The sequence below is a fragment of the Vicugna pacos genome, chromosome 8, assembly GCF_048564905.1.
Source record: "Vicugna pacos chromosome 8, VicPac4, whole genome shotgun sequence".
NCBI lineage: Eukaryota > Metazoa > Chordata > Mammalia > Artiodactyla > Camelidae > Vicugna > Vicugna pacos.
Window position 1 is genome coordinate 69,520,695 of NC_132994.1, and position 14,030 is coordinate 69,534,724.

The 14,030-nt window shown below is 42.2% G+C and overlaps 1 long non-coding RNA gene across 2 annotated transcripts in view; it reads left to right on the plus strand.

Annotated features, from left to right (window-relative positions):
• Positions 1 to 14,030, plus strand: part of LOC140697773 (uncharacterized) — a 106,940-nt gene that overhangs the window by 32,949 nt on the left and 59,961 nt on the right. For both annotated transcript variants that reach the window (XR_012075098.1, XR_012075099.1), the window contains exon 2: positions 12,393 to 12,487. This is a non-coding gene — a long non-coding RNA (uncharacterized lncRNA). The remainder of the gene's footprint in view (positions 1 to 12,392; positions 12,488 to 14,030) is intronic.

The window sequence follows — 14,030 nt, forward strand, 5'->3', positions numbered from 1 at the left end:
AACATAGGAGAGAGGACCTTGGGTATGATAATGACTTTTTGGATACAACACCAAAGGCAGGATCCAGGAAAGAAATTATTGATAAGCTGGACTTCATTAAATTAAAGCTGCCACTCTGAAAAAGACAATGTCAAGAGAATGAAAAGACAGGCCATGGTCTAGGAGAAAATATTTGCAAAAGACACATCTGATAAAGGACTGATTCAAAATGTACAAAGAACTCTTATAACTCAACAAGAAGAAAACGAACAACCCAATTAAAAAATGAGCAAAAGACCTGAACAGACACCTCATCAAATAAGATATACAGATGCCAGGGAAGTATATGAAAAGATGCTCCATATCATATGTCAGCAGGGAAATGTAAATTAAAACAAAAATGAAATACCACTATACACATATTAGAATGGCCAAAATCCAAAACACTGACAACAAGTTCTGGCAAGAATGTGGAGTCCATGCTAGTGGGCATGCAAAATGGTACAGCCACTTTGGAACTGTTTGGCAGTTTCTAACAAATCTAAACGTACTCTTACCATGTTATCTAACAGTCATGCTCCTTGCTGTTTACCAAAATGAAGTGAACACTTAAATCCTCACAGAAACCTACACACAGGTGTTTTTGCAGCTTTATTCATAACTGCCAAAACTTAGAAGTAACCAAGATGTCCTCTAGTAAGTGAATGGATAAATAAACTATGGTACATCCAGACAATGGAATATTATTCAGCACTAAAAAGAAATTAGCCTTCTAGCCTTGAAAAGAAATGCATATTACTAAGTGAAAGAGGCAAATCTAGAGGTGATATACTATATGATTCCAACTATATGACATTATGGAGAAAGCAAAACTATGGAGACAGTAAAAAGATTAGTGTTTGTCAGAAGAGTTGTAATAGGAAAAGAAGGATGGTTAGGTGGTACAGAACACAGAGGATTTTTAGGGCAGCAAAACTACCCTGTTTCATACTATAACGGTGGATATATATCATTATACATTTGTCAAAACCCATAGAACACACAGCACCAAGAGTGAACCCTAATGTAAACCATGGACTTTGAGTGATAATGATGTATCAGCATAGGTTCGTTGATTGTGTTAAATGTACCACTGTGTTGTGAGGTATGGATAGTGAGGGAGGCTATGCATGTGTAGGGACAGGCATATATGGGGAATCTCTGTACTTTAAAGTTTTGCTCTGAACCTAAACTGCTCTAAAAAATAGCTTATTAACTTTAAACAATTAATAAGTGTTGGAACTAGACTTTGGTCTTAGGTAAATTTAACTGTAAACCTTTGCTTAATCTCAGCCCTCTGAGATTAAAATAGCAGCTCCCAAGCAATTGAACTGGGCCCTATAGCATTACATGTTTCTTTGGCCCTTTCTTCTTAAGGTTTCCCAGTTTGAAGTTAACTTTAAACAGTGTGGGGATTGTACTGTCATCCAAGCCACACAGTGAGGAACTATACTACTACAACTAGGAAAAATCTTTTAAGGAAAACCTTTAGTCACACCAATCAGTACTAAATTCTAATTTATCAATTATATATTGCTGTCCAACAACCCACCACAAAAACTAGTGGTTCAAAACAATTATTTATTTCTCTTGATTCTGTGGGTTGGCCAGGCAAGTCTTCTGCTGCACTCATTTATGCCAACACACACAACCATATTCACTGATGGACCAGCTGAGGTCTGTGTTTAGCCAAGATGGCTCAGATATTTGAGCCTCTCTCTCTCATGTTTTTTTATGCTGGGCTTTTTCACAGCACAGTGATTGCAAATGTCCAAGGCAACAAAGGCAAATGCTCCAAAGCCTCTGAAGCCCTAACCTCAGAAGTTGTACCATGTTGCCTCAGCTACATTCTATAGGTCAGAGCAAGTCAGAAGTCCAGTCCACACTCAAAGTGAGGAAGTAGACTTCCTGACGGGAGGAGCAGCAAAGTCACATTGCAGTGAAGCATGAGCAGAAGAAGGTATGATTCACTAGGGGCCATTATGGTACATTTCTTGTACCACAGTCTTCCCTTTGGTCCCAGTGATCCATGTCTCCTTCCCATGCAAAATCCCCAAAGTCTTATCCAGTCCCAGCATCAGGCTCAGAGCCCATGGTCTCATGCAGATCAAGTCCGAACACATGATGCTGCATAAGTGCAGCTCTTTGTTGTGGCTCCTCTTCACCCAGAAATCTGTGACCTAAAAAGACAATTATATGCCCCTACATACCCAATATACAATGGAAAGATAGGAATAAGGTAATTGCAATGGATATTCCCATTTAAAAAAAGAAGAAACAGAAGCACAGAATTGTCACTGGTCCATAACAATTCTGAAATCCAGCTGGGTATGTTTCAGGCCGTCTCTTCAGGGCACAGGGAACGTTCCTTTCTTGGGGACCAGTTGTGCTCCCTAGGAATGCTTTCCTCAATTATTGTTCTCCCCACTCCTGGCTCTGCTCCAGACTCATGGCTTTAACTTCTATAACTTTTGAGATATCTCTACTTTATCACAAGAAATGGCCCGTGTTTGGAGGTAAAAAGCTTTCTCAGTCTTCTTTCTGCTTATTGAAACTTGGGAGCCCAAAAGCCTCTTTTTCACTTTGAGCACTCTCTCTCTCTGCAGTCCAAGCTGACGGTGCACTTGTAAGTACAATACACTCACCAAACTTTGGGAGTTTCCTATGAATTTTATACTGTTTCTCTCCATGCCCAAAAGGCACATCCATAATTCCTTTCAAGACAGACTTCTCTCTACTTTAGACATGTCAAGTTGCTATGGGATAATGCCCTTAGGATTCTTAGAAACCATTCTGTCTGGATGAGAGATTTTCTTAGGCACCTCCTTAAATTCTTCTGAAATCTTAACAAAAATCTTATGACCATACTTTTGATTCAGTGTTTACCTTAGGGCCATTTCTTATTTGAGAATCTTTTGTTGACTGGAGACGATAGGAATGGGAAATACAGTTTTATTATCTAGACAGAAAAGTCCTGGCTCTTCTATATTCCCTGTAAATTCTAATTATAAATTAGACATTTAATTCTTTGGTTAATTTCTCTGTTCCCGGGGTTAGAAAAAAAAAAAACAGTGTGCACTTTCAACATTTTGCCTTGACCAAGTTCACAAGTTCATGAGGCACATCATCTGTCTTCCTAGTCCCTGCCACATCCATTTGCCCCCTACACAGCATGGGTCACCCTGTTCCAGCCACCAATAGCAATTTCCTCACTACTCCTCCACCTTCTGCTAACACACTAACTCCTTGCTGCTCTCCCAGCATCACCCACACCCAGTCCCAATGACAATGCCACAAGTTTAGGTTTTTGCTACAATTTCACTCATTGCCAGATAACAACTTCTGTATCAGTTACTTATCACTGCACACACAAAAAAACACTCCAAAACTTAGTGGTTTTAAACAACCACAACTTATTATTTCTCATGATTTTGTGAGTCAGCTTGGGAGTTCTGCTGGTCTTTCCTAGCTCCAGTCAGCTGGCAGGTTGGGTGGGCTCACCTGGGTGTTTTCCTCCAGAAGGTTGTCTGTCTTGGGCTTATTATACATAGGGTGGTAATCTCGGGGTTACAAGAGAGCAAAAGTGGAGGCTCAAAAGCCCCTGGAATCCTAGCCGTAGAAGGTACCCAGGGTCACTTCTGCCTTATTCTATTGGCCAAATCAAGTCACAAGGTGAGCCCGTAGTCAAACGATTGAAAAATACACCCCACATTCTTGTTCGAAGAAGTAACAAAGTGATACAAATACAGGGAAGTATAGTTCAGTAGGGACTGTTATTAAAACAATCTACCACATACTATATATTTTTATGTATGAAAGTATGTGAATATATGCACAAAATGATATTTTTACATCTGATTTTGAAATCATGATACTTGCTTTCCAGTTTATTTAGATAAATGTAGTTCAGTCATAATACTTTATGATAGTCAGCTAGTGAATGGCCTGTAGTATTTTTGGCAAAAGTAATGAATTCTTAGTGATTTGAGATTTGCCTAGAGCTCCTGGCTATAAAATGTTTCCTGTGAGGTAAAATGATATTGCTGAGGAATTTTTGTGGAAATTACAGGGTTTATGGATTAGCAAAGTGAGAATTACTGAGGTTCCTCTGTCTTTACTACAACCTAAGAACTGGAATTCCTATAAAGAAATAAGTTCTAAGTGTGAAGGCCTTTTTCAAATCATTCTGGCAAAAGATGACATCATACTGAAAGCAAAAAGCTATAAAAGCTTAAATTTTGCTATTATAGAGATTATTTTTTATTACAATGTATAATTTTTATTAATTAAATTTTCACATGGATAACTTGGCAATAAAATAATTTATAATCTAAGTGTATGTCTCTAATCTTACTGTGTAATATATTTTTTACCAAGGTTTGAGTCAATGTAAGCTATAGTTCCCTATCTTTATTTCTCAGAGTCACTTTTACTATTTAAATTAAGGCATTTTAATACATTAGAGTATAAAGTGTTATTTCTTAGATATTTGTGAATGAAATAAAATGTTATTTTTACTCTCCAGAAATGTGTAAAATGAGTGATTATAAAAATACATTGTAATATTAATCATCTTCTTTCATATATTAAGGGAATTCATAACAAAGTTGTTCTGAGGAATAGTGAATAAGATTGTTTTAGCTGGCAGACATTTAATTTTACATATAGAGGCAAGATCCAATCAAATAAGATGAGATAGGATCTCATGACTTAATTTATATGCCATCCTAATTGTTCAGTAGTCTTTATCAGGCTAAAAGTTTTGATCCCGTGGATGATGACTTGAGATACAATGATATAGCCAGTTTCAGAATAAATTACACATTCATGGAAAATTAAAAATCTGTGTGCAGAACACTTAAATGAATTAAAATTTTCAGTAATTCATCTTGTAAAATCTTTCTCCAACATCATTTCAACTCTGACAACCATTCTGCCAAAGAATTTAAAATGTAAAATGATTATATGGGGTACCTAGAGTAGTCAAATTCAGAGAGACAAAGCAGTTTCCAGGGGAGTAAGGAAGGGGAGTTATTGGAGATGGGTGGAGGTGATCTTTGCACAGCCATGTAAATGTACTTAATGCCAATGAACTGAACACTTAAGAATAGTTAAAACAGTACATTTTATGTTATATAGATATCTCACCACAATAAAAGAATGTAAAATGAAATTAAAATACTATAACTACAAAATAAGTACAAACCCCTCAGAATATTTGTAGGTACCAAAGAAAGCAACTAGTATAAAGGAACATAATCAACATCAACAAGACATCAAGGTACAATAATCATAAAAGAAAAAATCACTTTTCAAAATGGCAGCTACTACCACTATTTCAGATGAAACTATTTAAAAGGGTCAGTCACATTCAAGAGAAGCCTTTGCTGAAAGACACAAGTGAAAGTGAGCTCACTTAGTCTGAAAAATAGCTCATAGCTTAAAAAGTGACTGAGTGATGACATCTTACGTTTATTGCTGTTTAAAAATTTTTTTAGTATCAGGACTACCTTAAACATCTCTGTGTCTAAGTGTCTTTACAGAGTGCAGTACAAAATTAGTAACCTCCACCCAACATTTCAAAGACTTACAATTCCAACCTCCCTTCTTACTACATTTTCACATGCCCTGACCTTCACCTGGCTGACTCCCAGACATTTTTCTAGGTCAGACTCTCGGAGGCCTCCCTCTTCCTTCTCTAGTCCCTAACTGCTGTCCTTGGAGTTTTCATAATCACTCCAGTTTCCCCATCAACGTTTATCTGATTACCTGCAGGTCTTTCCAACAAACCTGGAAACTGTTGGAAGGCTCATATCTGTATCCCAGGCCCTAAGACAGTGTTTGGCCCACAGTAGACAGGTAATAGGTGTTTGTTAAATGAATAAATGAATGAATGAGGAAGGAAGGAAAGAAAAATTGAAGGAAGGAAAGAAAACCTGAAGGAAGGAAGGAAGAATCAAATGGACGGTACACCCTTTTCCAGCTTATGAAAAGGGCCGCATTTCAAGAGCCAGGCTCAATCCCAAGAACACTGATCTGGGGACACAACCATCTGATGGGACTGTAGCACAAAAAGCCACCATGGAGATGATGCAAACCAAGCCAGAGATAGCAGCAAAGGGTGGGATGCAACTTTGGCCAGCAACTCATGAGATGATATTGCACTTTCCAACTCTGCATTCCAGAAAGCAATTTTCATTCCAGCAGGTTGCTATTTCTGTTGCATTCAGAATAAAATATTTGAAGGATCTGTGAAGAGCTGTGAAGAGAAGTAGCTGACCCGAAAATATTTTTCACCAGGCTCATTATGTGTATGTATACACACATATATCAGCCAGATTAAAAAATTTTTTTAATCTATTTAAACATTTTCTAGTAAATGTAAGAAAAAATACAAAAACATTGTAAGTACAGACTAAGTTCTACTTTACTGACTTGACTTCCTGCCCACATCTCTCCTTCTCTCATACCCTTCTTGGCTAGAATTAATCGTGGTGGAATAGAGGCATTGTTAACCACTGCAGCCTTGGGAAGTGAAGCCCATGGTAGGTGGGGCAGGTTTCAGAGATAAAGGGGCCGTGCTAAAGCTCTATTTCTTCCACAAGAAAAATATTGCTTACTCTCAACCAACAACCAAGGGCACTGACTATATCACACAGGGGAAGATGTATATTCCCAAGTGATCACTCAGTATTATAAATACTAAAATAAAATAAGACACTAGATCTGCTCATTTTGGTGCCTCCTAAATTGGGAAATATCTGTCCTCCTGAACTCTTAACATTTTGAAAATCCCAGGAAAGGAAGAACTATGCCAGAAAGAAACTGAAGAAGAAAAAATTCCTATGAGCAAAGGCCAGCTCAAACCCTAGATAGCTTCCCACCAACAACCCCCACCGCAATCGCATGTTATGGAAAATAAACAATATTTTCATTTAACAACAGATGGTTCAACACTCATTGCTATGCCAGGACCTAGCAGTGCATAAATGGCTTCTCCTTCTTAGAAAGAGCATCTTCCCTTCCCAATTGCACTCAAAGCCCCCAGAGGAAAGGGCTTACAAAATTCCGTGTCTTTATGTTGCCAGCATTCAGCTTAATAGCCTTCAGGAATAAGGACTAACATAATACTGTGGGTGGTGAAAAATTACCCACGGGCAGGAGGAAAGGGGCAAGGAAAAGACTGCGAAGCTGCTAGCTTATTTCGTTTATGTTTATTATAACAACAGGCAGATTTAGTACCTACTATAAAATTAAGATATTAATAAAAGCTATCAATTGCTCACTTTATACACTTATTTATTATTTATTATCTCTCATGGTTCTGTGGGTTGACTGGGCTCCGCTGAGTACTCTGCTTCAGGTCTTTCATGCGATTACAGCGAGAAAGCAGCTGGGGCTGAAGTCATCAGCAGGTTCAACAGGACTGGACTTCCTAGATGGCTAATTCACTTGGTGCGCAGTTGAAGTTACCTGTTGTCTGGGAGCTCATTGCTGAGAGCAACTGCATGCTATCAGCCTGAGCACTGCAGGTGACCTGGCCTCCACATGCTTCCCAAAGAATGCATCTGGGTTCTGAGAGTGTCCCAAGAGGGAGCATTCCAAGAGACCCAGGTATAGAGGCAGCAAGATTCTTATGATCTAGGCTTGAAAGCCACCAAGTGTTACTTCTGCTGCAGCCCACATTCATGACAAGGACTACATAAGAGTGTGAATGACGGAGGCATAGCTTCTGGGTGGGAGCATCTTTGGAGAAGGAAAATATTTACATAAACACATGCATATAAATATCCCACAGTGTGCTTTACATATAGTATTTCATTCACAAAAGCCCCGGTGGGTAGGTATAAGTATCCCTCATCTTACAGGTGAGGAACCTGAAGCTCAGAAAAGCTAAGTCACTTGTCTTAACTAACCCAGCAATAATTTTCCTTTCAGAATGGATTTCAGAGTGTGATCAGTATATGATCTGCTACTATTAACCCAAAGCACTCTCAATCAGCTCTCCAGACTAGTTTCTAGATGTGAGGTTTTATTCTAGAGGCACCGCTGGGAATATGAATTAGAAAGGAGAGAAATCCCCTTTCTCCAAGGGTTTTATAATCTACTAGAGCCAGAAGACATGGAGGTTTAAGAGGAATACAAGGAAATCTCGATTTTGACAGATCCTGCTCTGTCCAAACTACTGCGATTACATATTAGGAATATCCGAGGGAACTTGCCCTGAAAAATCCTCCTTACTCCTTTTTGTGTTCTTCAGAGAGATTAAAAGAAAAGGTGAAAAACAAGGAAAATGGGGTAGTGGTGAAGACTGGGGTCCGTTGAGGAGCCTCCAAGAGACCACAGAAAGGAAGGGTCCACCACCCTTGTCAGCTGAATTCCCTCACATTAATGAAGGAGCTTTGTTAAATGTGTAAACATTTAAATGCTATTGATTCCTCTCCAAGAGGCCATGCAGGCAGAGTGTATACTTGAGTTTTTGTGTTAAAAAGTAGGTTTAAAAGGCCCTTTTCCTTTTCTCACTGTAGTAGGTAAATAACCATATAACCCTGAACTGTTTTTAATCACATTGCTGATCACTTTCTCTACCTACAGGGCAATAATTTTCCACTCTGTAACCCAATCAATATGCCATCTATCACTGTTAACTCCCCACTCTACCCTTCTCCTCACATACACAGATATTAGATTTTTTTTAATATTACAACTTTAAGTTTCAGACAATATTAGTCTGTGATATCTTCCAAACTTTAGATTTTTCAAAAGATTTTTTAAAAATATTTTCTTAATTAAAAAAAAAGCAAGTGTATATTCTCTTGCTCTCAACTGTTAAAAGCCCAAAATTTAGTTTTAAGAACTTGAGTCACAGTACACCTTATTTGTCCCCTTGCGTCTCGCTACTGCAGCCCTAGGTGTTTTGTATAATGCATGAGTGAACCCCGCTTAGAAATAGAAATGCATTTTCAATAAGTATTTATTATGTTGTTCTGAGCGTACAGCTTTAAATTTGCCTGCTGTAGCTTGAAGCATTACACAAACTGTTGGTCTGCTGACTGCCTCTCTGGCAGCAACACACACAGAAAATAGATTGCTAAGGGTTTTTTCCCCTCCTCCCCCTCTCCTTCTCCCTCTCCCTCTCTCCTCTCTCTCTTTTTTTAAACCAGGCGTGAACATTTTTTAATCTTGTGGCATTTTTAATCAACACGTATTTCCTTCCAGGACCTATGATCCTCTATTGATTCCCATTAAAATGCTTTTCTTTTCTTTGCCCCCTCTGCTGATCGAATTTCAGATCAGCCACAGGATATGCAACTAACCTTCCGGCACTACTGAACCCAACCGAGCGAGGGTGATCAAAAGGCTTGATGCATTCATTAAACATTCCCTTCGCCCGGGCTGGAGCTCTAATGGAAGCTATCTCTTTGCATTGCGATTTTTTTTCCTTTTTGTCTTTCCCCCCACCTCCAAAAAATGTTTTTTGCCTTTGATCACAGGGGAGGGGTAGTGGGGGAGAACATGAGAACAAAAGAGACCTATCTTTTTCCCCGGGGCTGACGTCAGTTTGATTTTACTGACAACTATTCGAGCGTGTGTAGCAGTTGGAAGCGGCCTCTTGCCTGCCCCCGCCCCCACACCTTCCACTTTGGGGAGAAAACAAGACTTTCAGCGGCTCCGGAGACGCGCCCTGAAAATGGCCTGCTCGGGCTCAGCGCTCGATGCCTTCCCGCCCGCTCGGCAAAGGGCATTCGAGGCTTATTTCTGTGGCACGATCTTTACTGGGGCGGAAAACACGCGGCGGGGGAGGAGCGGGAGCGGGCGCGGACCGGGCGGGGAGAGCAGGAATGTTCCCTCCCGGCCGCGGGAGGGCTTGGGCGGGGAACAGCGTCCCCGCCGGCGCGGCCGCGCGGATCCGGCTCCCGGGCGGCTGCCGGCGGCTCCGGGAGGGGCGGCGGGGCTAGGGCCACGGGCGCGCGGAGTTGGGGAGCAGGGACCCGCCACCCCCGCGGGCGCGCGTGCGCGGCGCTGCCCCCACGCCCGGGCCGCGGCGGCCTCGGCGGCGCCAGCTCCCCTCTCAGCGAGCGCGGCGGCGGCGGGCGGCCGGCAAAACCCGGGCCGGAGCTGGCGCGGACGGGGTCCGACGGTGCGGCCGCAGCGGAGGTGGGGGCTAGGCGGGGCGGCGAGAAGAGCCGGAGAGGCGGCGCCGGCTCCCAGGCGGACGACGCAGGGAGGTCCTGCTCCTGGATCGCACACGTGGCCTGCGGGCCGAGGTGCGGGGCGAAGAGCGGACCCCGACGGAATTCCCGGTCGGGCCTCGGAGCAGGAGCGTCCAGTGAGGGCGCAGCCCGTCCTACAGTTGCCGGGAGCTGATGGTCTATGACCGACCTAAACAATTTCTAGAAAAGTCGTACTTTCCAGGCGTTCGTGAAAGTCATTACTTCTATTTTAAACCCGGAGGGGAATCTGCGTCCATTTCAGGGGGGGAAGAAACAGGTGACGAGTAGACTGATTCCAGGATTATGGGTAATGGGCTTGGACCTGTTCCCGGCGCCCACTCGCTGGTCCCTTACCCTCAGCGCACCTGTGACTTCCACTCATTAAGGTGACGCACCTTGGACACTTGCTATCAACAAATCTGGCCAGATCAAAGGCAAATGGGATCCCTTACCTCAGGATCTTGACTTTTACTAAGGGAAAAAGAAAACATGCAGCAAATAAAAGTCAACCGGTGTTGGCTGGGCCCTGTTATTCCCGCGGCTCCCCGCACCCACCTCCACTTCAGCGTTCACCACACGAGATGGAGATTCTGTGTTTACCTAGCTATCTCCCCAGGGGCAGAAGATTCCTAGAGAGTGGATGTCCAGGCTTGTTCTTTGTATCCACCCCAGCACTTCAGGGCATACCACAGGCGCTGAATAAAAGTTTTCCTGACTGAGTGCACAGTGGAGATAATAGCAAAGCTGCGAAGCACAGAGTAAGGAACAACTAATTCTGACTAAGGAAGGGGGCCAGAGAAGGCTTTCTGAAAGAGCAGGTATTTGAGCTGGACTCTGAAGACCAATCACAGATGACAGAAGAGGCCATTCCACGTGGAGAGAATACCACCAGTGCAGGAGAGAACGTGGGTGGGGATGAGGTGGGTCTGAGTGGGGAACTTGGGGCATAGAAAAGGGAGCAGAGCTGCTAGAGCTGGCAGATGGCGAATGCCTCCCTTGGGAGGAACAGCGGGCACATTTTATTTGAGGGGTTTAGAATAGGCACGTGCAAATCTCAGCTGAAATAAGGAGTATGGATATACAAAGAGAAAAGAAGGAAGAAACTCAAAAGAAGAATAAATAAGGAGAGAACTATATACAGGAATTTCAGGAAAAATGTAGGAAACCAAAAAAAAAAAAAAAAAGCCAAGGAAAAACCCTGGCTTGAGACTATAGGAACAAAAACATTTTAACAGCATTTGAAGAGGGCCTCTGTGGAAGAGGGAGAGAAAAGAGGTGATAATGAAACTAATGTTTTAATTAAAGATCTTTGACCATTGCAGTGTTTCTCATTGGTGTAGGCATGAATGGGTTAAAAATAAGGAAAGATATTAGATATCACTATTCAGAAAGAAATGGAACTCCAAACAACAAGAGAACAGTGACACATTGAAAACAAGACAAATACTGTTTATCATTTATCTTGCAAATCATTTAAAGAATTCTAACTAAACTGTGGCACAGTCAATAGAATATTATGCAGCCATTAAAAATGAAGTATATTTATTGGAAAGATGCTCACTATATATGGTGATGTGAAGAAGCAAGTTACAAGTCAGCATGTCTGGAAGGACAGCTAAAATTTTAGTGGGTTCTTTCTAGATCTTTTGATTCTTAGTCATTTTTAACTTTCTTTCTTCAAACTGTAAATATTGTCTGAATCTTAACAAATGAGCAATTATCTTTTTCATTAGAAAATAAACACATGATTAAATAAAATTTTAATCTTTTTAAAATGTATGTGGCTTTTTTCTTGCAAACCTGAAGTAACATCTATGGCATTGGCATTGGAAATCCTCACAGCAGTCTGTGGAGTCAGGCTGACTTGAAGGCTGCACAAGGCACCTTTTTTACCCTGGGCAATCTGACTTAAGCTACTTTGAGACCTCTCTGGGCCTCAAAAACTTCATCTGTGAAATGAAGATAATAATAGGATCTCCCTAACAAGGTTGTCGTGAGGACTGGAAATTATATCTGTAAAGAACTTAACACCATGCCTGGCCCCCAGGAGGTGCTCAGTGAGTGCAGGCATTCATGAGCGGGAAAGAGCACAGGCTTTAGAAAAGATTTGTCTTATCAGATGCTTCCTCTGCCTACAAATATTTCTCCTTTCCCTCCCAGATGGTAAGACTGTACTTCCTCGTCCATTTGAAGTTAGGAGTGGCTATGTGACAGACTCTGGCCTACAAAATGAACAGAAGGAACATGTGTCAACAGTGAGTACTTTGCCATGTTCTCTTTTTCCATCTGCCATGAAAACCAGCAATTCCCAAGAGGGGCTGCTCTGTCTTCCCAGGATCCCGGAGTGAGGAGAAGCAGAGCTTCCAGCCCCCTCATAGTGTAAGTGAGGATAAACCTTTGTTGTTATAAGCCACTGAGATTTAGGGGCTGTTTGTCACAAAGCCTAATTGAACTCATGCTGACTGACACAGCTGCAGACTTGTTTAGTTAACCTCCCTAGGTTTCCATTTCTTCCTCTGTAAAATGTAAACATTAATATTTCCACTCTGTAAGTTGGTGGAGGAAACAAGGTTAGGTGTAAAGGCTTTTACTCCTATACCGGGCACCTGGTAGTCTCACCGCCCCTGGTCATCCCCATCTATGAAATGGGAGCAGGCATCAGTGTCAAGGGGGTCTGTTGCTGCTTGCACGTTGTCTTCCTACCACTGGATATGCTTTGACTGCATCCATAGAAACGGAGATACTTATTTACACATGATTAAGAGATGGCAGAGTCAAGGTGGGTAAGACAACTCACTCAAATATTATTTCTTCCTTGGAAGAAATGTCGAATGGTGAGTCGTTGCAGAGTCAGCAGGCACGTGGCCACTACGTCATGTGTCTCCCACCGCAGTCAAGAGGTTGTTCTGGGAGTTAGAACACCGAAAGATTCCAGTGACCCTCTGGGTCACAGAGGAGAGTCACTCCTGTGAATGTGATTTAGAGGGACAGCTATACGGATAGTCATTCCCCCCTCAGTCATCTCCCCCCCCCCATTTCTTCTAGTATGAAATCAGTTTCTTACACTTTCCTAAAAACACAGCGGTCTCCAATATGAGAAAGAGAGCTGTGTGTCTGGGGTGTTCTTATGCTCTGCATGCTTCCCAGCTTAGCTTGGGGGTGAGGAGAGCATGTGGCCATAAAAAATATCCACTTTTCAGCACATAGAAAAGCTTTGTTTCTGTTGCCGCATAATCAGGAAGGCTCACGATTCTGACAGAAAATGAACAGTCCTCTGAGGGTGTTTGGGCAGGAGGCCAGACACCTCAGAGGATCCAGAAGGAATGTGAAGAGTGGCTCTTCTCTCCAGCGGGGCTCAGCAGGGGGTCTCGTAGCACCTTCCCAGTTTGGAAAGGGATGTAATCCCAGTGAAATTCTCAGGCAACGCACAATGGAGCCTCTCTTACCTGGATTTCAGTTACTCACGGCTGAAGTTAAATGAGGCACTCAGAAAACCTCTTCACTCCCTCCGAGAGAGAGTAGCGCACCACAATAAGAGTAATGAGTTATAAAGAGTCCTGTCTTGGCGTTGGCAGGGTGCTTTATGGTTAACCAAGTGCTTCCCATACATTTACCCAGTCCATCCTTATGATGAAAGGATCAGTCGAACAATAGGGAACGATTGCCTCTACTTGACCAACTGAAAGGCACAGTGTTTTCCTAGACTAAAACTATTCCACCAGTATAGAAGGTATGGCAGAAGTGGAGGCAAGGCAGGGGGTTCATTGTGGGACTTGGCGGCCCATCTGAAATGAAGAT